General features: G+C 38.0%; 1 long non-coding RNA gene across 1 annotated transcript; it reads right to left on the minus strand.

Moving 5' to 3' along the window:
- Positions 1–986: 986 nt before the first annotated feature.
- LOC129735262 (uncharacterized) lies at positions 987–10,163 on the minus strand. The gene is made up of 3 exons (XR_008730683.1): positions 9,963–10,163; positions 9,524–9,587; positions 987–1,105 (listed from the first exon to the last, which is right to left on the minus strand). It is a non-coding gene; the product is annotated as an uncharacterized LOC129735262 (long non-coding RNA).
- Positions 10,164–10,898: the final 735 nt, after the last annotated feature.

Raw genomic sequence — 10,898 nt, forward strand, 5'->3', positions numbered from 1 at the left:
CCATTTACAGCACTCAGTGCTCACGTTACGCAAAAACCTCTCTGGAGCATGACTAAAATAGTCTATTAAATCAGGTTCAGTGATCTGCAATGTTTTTAGCATGGATCCATTCATCAAATAAAAAAATCAGGTTTAAATTCCTGTATATGAGCCCAAGGCTAAATTTCTCAACTTTGGTAGCTGGTCACAGCATTAAGCAGGTAGAAGACAGGTGGAATTAATTCAGGTCAGGAGTTAATACTCTGTATGCATAATTGTGTCTAGAGAGGAGAGAGGAACTCAACTACAGTTGTAGAAGAGAAAATTCTGTCCCAGACTGCCAACACCTTACATCCTACCTACGTACACTGCATTGTTTCCTATGGATGACGTTCCATATCTAACTCAGCATCATTCGGCACATGAAGAGCATGCTGGTTTTAAATCACCACAGCAGTTTCAAATTGAATTTGGCACCTACAGCAATGATAGTAATATTCATTTGTAAACAATTTAAATTCCACCATACTAGAACATACAGTTCAAAAAGCTCAGCAGACAGTAAAAAAACCCAAAAAAAACAAGCACAGGTCTGTACAGGAGGCAGGCATGTTGTGTGCCATGCTTTCTTTACAGGTTGTTGCAAAGGAGCATACAAAAGACTACTACAGTGTCTCCCACCATCCCAAGGGAACAAGCCTCTACAGGAGCAGCTGCAACAGACAAAACAAGTACAGCGGAAGCCTCGGAAACATTCTTCCAACTCCCATCCTTTTTGGAAGGGCTAAAAAGACAACTCCTGTCTCCCACCCCTTTAAGTTACAAGTTAATTTCAGGGGGGAAAAAAAAGAATTCTGAAGAGCTTTCCCATCTGCCTTGTGTAATTTAATTTTCACTTCAGATGTAAAGGACCTATAGCCAAACTCCACACTTGTTTACAGCAGTGTATTCCCGTATTTACTCAGTTATAACTAAATCAAAGTTTTCTGCCCCAGCATTCTGTTTACCTGACTCACTTGGCTCCTTTTACAGTGCCTTTAATGACACATCCAAACATTTTGTGGTTGGTAGCTGTCGTCTCCTAATCTTTAGTGACAGCTCAGCTTGATCTGTGGTGTCTTCTAGGCTTGGATAGAAAACAGAAAACAAAATAACTTTTTTTCTCCTTTTCATCGTCATTTTTCCTCATTTTTTTACTGAAGGTTCTTCTCAACAATGGTTTTCTGGTTTTCACTTTTAATGACTGTGTTTTCAAACTCTGAATTTTAACTGCTCCTCCCCACGGCCTGAAATGTTTCTCAGCATTTACACATGCTTAGGGAAAAGTTATCTAGTGCTAAAGACTTTAAATAAATTATTTTTCTATATTTATCAAAGATGCCTGATGTAGTAAAATTGCTGTAAAAAGAAACGAGTAATTTTTTCCCCTCATTTTGCCTCACCCCCTTGGCTTTCCATTTTGGAAGGGAAAGACAGCTAAAGACAAGAGCTCAGCACTGAAGGAAAAGCACGATGAAGAATGCTCTCGAAAGATGGCCTGCAAGACAGACCCCCAGTAGTTTTGAACAGCTCTGATCACTTGTAGTCATACAACTGAGAAGAAAGGAAGAATTTATCAAGCCGACACTAGCCTCCTTGCTCTGAGTGCAGAGACCTATCAATTTCTGTCTCTTGGCTAGTCTTTGTAATAAATATAGGCTTGGTGTGTAATGAAAACCAGCTGAGTGTTTCTCAAGGTACAGATGCTTTCTTTTCTTCTGATTCCAGCTAAGATTGTTCTTACTCTTCATAATCTCTCACAGCTGCCAAAAATCCATCTTATCATTGCATGAGATGAAGTTTCCATTAACAGCTATTATGGTAGCACAGGTCAGGCGTCCAGTGTCAAATGAGCTGCTAAAGAGAAACACTGTGCTAGAAAATGCTGTACTAGAGAGAAAAACTCAACTGAGGTGTGTTTTATTATTAATTTGAATAGTTTTTATGTGCAGATGTGGCTGTGCTGTGCTGCTGACAGACTGATTTCTGATGTCCTGGAAAAAGCAAAGGAAATTTGGGGTGTGGAGGAAGTGGGAATATACAACCACTTGGCTGACTGAAGAAAAATTTTAATAGTTTTGATGATGCTCGGTTTTCAGGATGTCAGCCAAGCAGACTGACTGCCCCTTCAGGTTGGAGGGCTCTAATGAAAGAAGCTCTGACCGTAAACACCACTTGAAATTTTAACAATCACATTGCTGCAGGTGAGGTGCCTGACTCCCAGTCAACACAGGGGAATAAAATAAAATCAATAATAATAATAGTCCCAGGTTTCCAATCACTTAATGGAAAATGAGAAGTGTCCCCCAAAAAGAAACAACTCCATCTCAAATATTTTCATTTTTAAAAGTTCTTCTTCCAGTGAAAGCACCTAAATTGAACACATCTTTTGTTGATAGTGAATGACAGTATTTTAATACTCTTCTAGCATGATGATGGCGTAATTTTCTTTCGGAATTACCTACCTGAAAGCGCCTATTACCTGGAAGACATTTTGAATATTAACATTGTGTATGTGTCTTTATAACTATCTATCTATATGATAATTGTACCAAAGCTATAATCATACAGGTGTATGCACTGTGCGGGCACCAAATGTTAATTGTCAGTGTGCTACGATCTGAACAAAGAAGTAAGCAGATAAAAAAATTATGTGTAATAAGTTTAGGACTTGTTTTACAAAACCCCCCAATTTTAAAATAATGAAATGCATTCTTATTTGGGGAACTGTTACAAAAATATTAACTGTCATATATATTTTAAAAATTACTTTTGACATTTAAAAACACAAAGAAATTCAATATTTTCTTAAAATACAGGCTACTTTCCAAAGTATCAAACATTAATTCTTTCTACAATACCTCAACATTGCAGGCCCTCCATGTGTTCCGGCACTCAAAGATTCCTACAAGCCCTTTATCACCCATGCTCAAGGGCCTTAAATATACAACTACAGACAAAACTGATCCTAAACTGTCAAATTAATTTGCCTAAGATGGCAAATTAAGAGCACAGAGAAAGCTACAACTTCCTTGAACTTCCTTCTTCTTTGTGTGGAGAATAGGCGAGGGCACTTTGCTAAAGAGTAATTTACACTATAAATTACTACACCACGTAGCGTGTGGAGCTATTATTTCCCCCTGGCCTGTAATTCTGAATATGTACTCTACCAAACCATGCCAAAGCTATCAGACACCAACACGCTATTGCAATATCTCAGCAACATCCTGCTTAGCGAAGGTCACCCTTCCTCTACCAGAAAGTCACACCTTACAAGATGATGGGTCAGTCTCTATGGAGAATGAGGCTTCTTTTGTCAACCACTAGCATTTTACGTAGCATGGGAAAGAATTTCCCACACCAAGACATGAAGACCCTGCACTGAATTTAGTCCCATGTTATGCGGCTTAAAAAATCCCTACTGTATTTAAGCCGTTACAAAGCTTTTACAAAATTACAAGGAAGTACATTAAAACCCATCTTTTCTGACTGCATCTGCACCTCTGGCAGTAAAACGGAGCAAATCCAGTACCAGGACCAAGGCTCTACCACCAGTACTTGGGGGGCAGCTTATGCTCAAGAGAAATAGGCAGGTGCTCTCTGCCAATGCCATCACCACAGCCACCCTGACCCTGGGGTCCCACAGGCACTGGCAGAGACGGAGCAGTATGGGCTCTGGAGGATAACTGGGAAGTGAAGGGCATATCTGTAGTATCTTCCCAGAGCCCCACATACCTAACTCTTACTCTGTACCTTCTACAGTGAAGAAAGTCTGAAATAATACAGTACAGAAGCAGAAGATGCAGTAGTAGGTAGTTTTTTCTACCCTCCTCCCACAAAGGGCACTATGTTGCAAGCAGAGGTGGAAATTTCAGTGCTGAAGAGAAATCATCGCTGAAGTAGACTGCAGCCACTCAGCACAGAGATATACTGTTTCCCTTAGTGCTAAAATTTCAAGAAAGGCATTAAGTCATAGATCTGATTCAAAAGGATGTTGAGTAAAACCCCATCCTTTAAATGGATTAATGAAAATATTTTTCATTTCTCTCACCTACACAAAATCTTGTTTTATAGAACATGTGGTTGACCTATAGACACCAAAGCGTTTGGTTGGGGTTTATTTCTTTTCCTAACTGGAAGAAGATTTACATGTATGTCAGGATTTCTGGTAGAAATCTGGTCTCTTCCAATGTATACTGATAATAGGAATACCAGATTAATGAGCATCTCAGTTGAATTAATGGAAACAAGGCATCAAAGTAAAAATGTACAGCACTGAACACAAGAAAAGAAGATATATTCTGCTATTTAGAATTGCACTTTGAGTAACCGTAACAGGTCACTAAGAACATTTCTCAAGATTTTTTTACACTCAAATCAATCTTCTGTAACCCGTGTTCTGATCCTCAATCCTGGGGTTCTCCTTAAATGTAAGGCTGGGTTTACACAAGGTTAAAATGGTTCAACAGTTAAAGCAGTAAAAAGGATTTAACAGTTGGACTTGGTCATCTTAAAGGTCTTTTCTAACCTAAACTATTCTATGATTCTAAAACATCAGCACTTCTACTGTCATCTCAAAATTACAAGTGAAAAAGCAGTAGGTATGCATGCATCTCTGACAAAATAATTTTCAAGGCCCCTGTACTTTAGCACATTTCTGTCTTCCAAGTAAAAATGGGAAGCCAAACGCATCCTGAAGGCAGAACAAGATGTACAAGGATACTTTTTCCAGGGTTGACTGAGGAAGACTGCTACAGCCTTTGCATCGGTTGCTGCTTCCTTTAGGGCTGGCAATCTGCTAAGCTGCCCTTTAAATCCCAAGAGGATTGAGTGCATTTGGCCAAGCTGCAATCTCTTCCCACTCTCTTTCTCACGCTCACTCTCTTCTTCTTAAAGAAGGGAAGATTTGATCACCCTGCTTCCAAATAGGCAGAGAGAGAGTTAGGAAATGCCATCCGAGGTGGAGAGGACCCCTGAGAAACTGTAACACAAAACAGTACTGGATGACACCAAACAGCAACACAAGTATGACAAATCTGAGACAGTAACTGAAATCAAAAAGTAGGGAAAACCAAGCTAAAAAAAATTCCAGCATCAAGATGTAACTGTAGGCATGAGTGCGACAGGAAGCTGTAGAGATAAAAATGGAAGGTAAAGTTATGTAAGATAAATAAACATCAAAACTAGAGTGGAAATTAATGTTAAAGATGTTTGGCTTTTATCAGCATCACCCTTGATTTAGCTCATGATTCTTTTGCTTACTTGGTATACACATTTCTTTGTGACTACCACCAAACACCAGCGGCTGTAGATGAAAGACTTTGGGTATGATTTAGTGTGGCAGCTCCTGTATTCTCTCTAGTTTCTCTCTTCCTCACAGTATGAATCCAACACATTCATATGCACTGGAGCAGAAATAACAGTATTTCCAGTTAAAACTGTTATACAAATTAAGTTCTGCTTTGTTGGTTACTATTATGTCAAGAATTCTTTTTTCTGAGAATTTTTTAATAAAAGTAAGATGTTTCCATCCATGTTCCTTAGCCAAACTTTTGATTTCATTAAAAATTAAAAGTATGAAATTTGTTGAAAAAATTTTTGAATTGAAAAAATATTACCACAGTTGTGGTACAGATGCCTTATCACCACATTATCCTCCCCAATTAGGGTCTTTGATGAAGCAGCCTCTCTTCTGTTGCCTTACAATCCCTTCTCCTATTGAAGCACCTGGTGCTTCATGAGAGATGGCTGGGCCCTGGCCGCAGGGGAATAGAGGTGCATGAAACATCCCGTGTAGTTTTCCCTAGTTGTCATATCCACACTTCCAGACAGATTTTTTCATTGAGGTACCTTTGGGTTTCTCTCCACAGATAATTGAATTTCCAAGTAAAACATGAAATGCACAGTTTTATATAAAAAACCCACCAGCTTTGATATATAGTTTTCAACCTGTCCTACTCATTATTATACACTTAGTATTTCCATGTGTGCTGAGGAGATGATATTATACCTGGGTCAATCATATACACGCTGAAATACACAACTGCATCTTGAGCATCTGCAAGATAGTTCTGACAGACCTGGCAAACAACATGGGAGCTTTACCAGATCCTTGTTTCCAAGTTTAGTAACTGGAAAATAAAAGCATCTTGATGCATCAGGGCAGTAGAGCAAAACAGTATGTACTGACAGCGGCTGAGCTGGTTTTATTCTTTATATAAGTAGAACGTTGCATGGCTTATTTTTCTGTCAGTGAGCCAGAAGTTCATAGGTAGTGGGGCTAAGTTGATCCAGAGGTTACTGGGAAAGAATTTCACTCACACCGCAGCATGCCCTCTCAGCACAATGCTGGCTCCTTCCAGCATCTACTTTCTTCTCCCCTCCGCGTCCTTTACGTTTTTCATTATTACTGTTACATTCAATAAGGTAGCAACATATGTGTTATTTTTTCCCGGTCCAGCAACAGTAAGTGTTAAGTAGACGATAGTTCCAAAATGCAACGTGTATATCATATTTTGTGACTAACACAATCTCCCAATCAGGACATTTTGATCTTCCAGTTATAGCTAGGGACTTTTTCAGGAAATGATCTTTTTACATGCTCTCATAAACTCTCAGAATGTCTGGTTTTGGTTCACTCTGCTAAAGAACACCAATAGTTTCTCTTTGGTTTTCCAGTGTATGTTTATTGAGCTGATAAAGACTGCAAGATGTATTGAAAGAAACACTTGGTTTATTTTATTTTATTTTGGCAGTGATAAGAGAGTGGAATCTATTTTAAAACCAGGAGAAAAATAATTGGCATGTCCCAGTTATATTACATTTTATACATATGCATACATGAATGCATGCACACAGTGATATTAAAAAAAGAAAAAAAATTATGGGTACCTTCCTGACTTGCAGCCAAGCCACATAAATGCTAGCCAGTTCGTGCATTTAATTGTATCAGCATATAATGGTAGACAGATTTTCTTCCCTTCTGGGCTGCAGCATGAGAGGAAGCTTTCATAGGAAACAGGGGAGCGCAAGGTAAGGGGAGCAAAAGACCTCACTTCCATTGTAAAACAGAGATAGATTAAAAAGCATACACATCTAGATGATACACTGAAACATAGTGTCATGCCCTCCGTATAATTTATAGAATACATGCCTGAACTAATAAATGCCTTAGGGAATAGTTAGTGGTGAGTGGAAGCCTTGCTTAAGTACAGTGGTTACATTAAAATCAGCCTAGACTAGCTCATGTTCTGGTTTAGGTACAGGCAACAAAACAGAAGCTGCAGTTGAAAACTCAGAAAATCTGCTGAACTTTCAGCCCTCTTTGTGTCTGTCTCCTTTTTCACATACACGCAAACACATGCACAAACACACCCTTCAGTAAATTCCAACCAGGAAATAAAGAAAATTGCTTAAAGAAACAGATATTGCTGTCTTGTTACTATGGTCAGCTTTCAGCAGGGTATGCAAAAAAAAATACACTTTATGGCTTTTAAGCTTAAAACTCATGTTAAAGAACAAAAGTCTGCAAGGTCTTTATCCGGTACATTGAGTTGAAGGTAAGGTCATTGCTTGCCAGCAGGCTATGACTGACTCTAATTAAACATTTTTATACCACTCATCTGCTGCTGGGGAACATGTCATTAAAACACAGGAAACATTAATCTGCAGATTAATGCTATAAAAAGAAAACTTTTACTCAATCTTTACTTCCAATTAAAAGAAGCTTACAAAACATTAACCCTTAGAATTCTACAACAGCACCACCTAATAACAGCTCCAGGTGGAGGTCTGCCTTTGCTAACTGCCTGTTTCTTCATCTAGTCACACCAGTTTTGCCTCAGTGTATCTGAGCTACATTTACTCACAGCACGTGTACTGATCTGGTCTTTTGCCTGCATCATCACAGATCTTATATTAGGGAATTGATTAAGTGTATTTACTACATTTTGACTATTCGGAACAGATTTCAAATACTTTTCAGAAAAATGGTGGGTGATCTCTCTATAAACCCCTATGTCTTAGGAGCACAGCGTATACTATTATTTATTCATTATTTATCAACCACTGTGGTCCATCTTGAAGCAATTGCATTTCTGTGTGAAGGCATCTCTATGCTAGCTCCATCTGCTTATAAGACCACGCAATTTTTTGGACTCCGTTTTAAGGTAGGGGGGAAGAGGCAAAAGGAGATTTATGGAAAGACGCAGATTTCCATGCTCTTGTCTATTTACCAGCAGTATGCAATTTACTGTTGGTTGTGAGGTGCTATTTAGTCTCTTGAACCTCTAGTTCTCTCATCGAATCCGGCATTTATTCTCTTTCCTTTCTGTAAGGAACGATGTTCAAGATCAAATCTTTTAAAAAGGGATTTATAGCCACTGTGATTAGCAACACTTGATTGAGAAGGTATAACTAGTAACGTTCATTTTGTCTTAATACGCTGCTTAATTTGAGGAGTCCTTTACGGTTTTAGGGCATTTGCTTCCTATCGGTATCCATATATGAATATGTATAGATGAAGAAACAGAATATTTCCATGTTACACTATCTCAGTCTGCACATTTAGAAATTTAGCACACAGTTTCAACAGTAGCATATTATCACTGCTTTTACTTTTCAATCTTTTTTTTTTAATATATATATATAAATGTCTGTCATCCAGGCCTCAATGTTACACAAGCATTTAGTTAAACTAGTTAAACAAGATCAGATTGTTGCTGGAACCATGTTAGAAGTATTTACAGTAAAACTCATCTGGCTTCCAGTATTGTTCTGAAGCTGAAATTCAGACCAGTCTTGAAAGTTCACAGAGGTTCATTAGCTTATTTGAGCAAAACCTAGGCTCATTTTCAAGTAGGCTTTGGCTCATATTTAGTCCTAGATAAAGGGCACAGTACGATAGTGATATGATTAAAATGTCTTGAATGCAAAACCTCTGTTCACTGTTATGATGTGGAAGAGAAACATTGTTTTGGTTACCCATTCAACGCTCATCAAATCGGTCACTCACTTTCAGAGGGAGGTTTGCTGCTTATGCTCACCAATACTCACCATGAAGCTAAAGGATTTACACAGTCCGCTAAGAAGAAAATACATATCATGGGCAAATGAAAACATTGCCCGTTATTTAGGAAGTAAAAATGTCTCCTAAGCTGGGAAAAGCAAAGTATATTCTACCTTAACAAGAGACAAAAAGTGAAAATAGCATCCACTAAGTCCTCACATACTTCAGAATTTATTTCATATCATTATCATCACTTAATGGATTTATACATCAGTTGTTTCTTTTTGTCCATTAACCCAATGACCCAGATTTTGCCGCAGATCAGATCCAAACAAAAATCTTTCTAATCATACTGGAATGGAAGACCCTTAATGAAGTTTAAGGATACTCTGTAAACCTGGTTTGTCCTACCATGCCAGATTGCATGTTTCTAATCCACAGAGAGTTACAGCTAGTTTGTCAAGATTAAACAAGGGAGGAATGAAAAAGTATTATTACCTCCTCTGAGGCTTCAAATCAGTTTTCAGTCTGCTGTGATGACCCTGGCCACCTTCAAGGTTCCCTGGAGAAAAGAAGAAAAGGAAATTAATAAATAGGGATTCATAAAGACAGCTGCAGCTCTAAACAACATCTACTGCTCTCTTTTTTCACCCCTTAGTATATTGTGAAGAAAGAATGCCTCATCCATATGAAAATATAATAAAATTCATATGGGTTTTTTATATGGAAAAGGTATGTAATTAGTTATAGTTTAAAATAAAACATGAAGACTGGATGAATGTATGCTCACAGTAAAATAAAAAGCAGCACTTCTTGCCTTTCTTTTTTTTTTTTTTAGAAAGGCTCTTTTAAAAATCCTAGTAAAACCAGCAGATGGACTAATTTCATTTAAGCTAAAAATAGTACACAGCCAGAGAAAGTTAAATTTGTGTCTCACTTCATAGGGAGTGTCAACCATACATTCAGAGGGATTCACTGTTTTGTGGGCCGCTTGGGATAGGTATCATGCCAGACGGATCGCATCACATCACAGCAATGTACTTTTTCATCCCAGTTCCTCTGGCATCTTTGCCTAGGAATCAAACACATACCTTTACTGCTTAACAAATCATTATCTTTACCATTTAATGCTTAAGAAAAGAGGACCAGAAGTCTCATTTGAATATTGTCCATGCAATTTTTAGCTCACTCTCTGGGTCCACTTTGGACTCTCCCAGCCAGGTCTCTTCAACACAAATGTTGAATACAGGACTTTAATCCTACAGCAATGCAGACTCAAGGAGTCACTACTCTATGACTGGCACTAGAAGCTCTTCCCTAGTTTGTGCTTAAAGATATAAATACAATTGAATGGATTTGTCCAAGACACGGCAGCATTTTCAGGAGGCAAGAAAGGCTTTTAGGAAACAGTCTTGCTCTGTGACCTTTTGGGACATTAGAAAAACTTATGGACGTTTAATCTGTACATCTTCACATATGACCAAGTCCCATTTCCATATATACTGTTTCTCTGTACTGCCTCTCTTTTTAAACAGATATGTCATGACATATCAAGAAAATTTCACAAAATTCCAGGTTTCATTGAGGATACTGTGATAAACTGTAAAAATGACTGACCACCAATTTAAAGAAAAGATCTACTCTGTCTAAAAAAGTAGAATCCACTAGTTTTTTGTGTTTCTCCTACTCAGCTATATGCAATTTTTGTACTTAACCGAAGCATTTTTCTTTCTTTCAGCTCAGTCTGGAAACGATCTTTCCTGATAGTTCATCACAGAGCAACTGTAGCTTTTTTAAAGCATAATTAACATACAAATAAAGAATAAATAACTTGGATTCCTGTTATGTCACTTTACAGATACACTTTGCAACA

This window comes from Falco cherrug, chromosome 1, assembly GCF_023634085.1.
Source record: "Falco cherrug isolate bFalChe1 chromosome 1, bFalChe1.pri, whole genome shotgun sequence".
Taxonomy (NCBI): Eukaryota; Metazoa; Chordata; class Aves; order Falconiformes; family Falconidae; genus Falco; species Falco cherrug.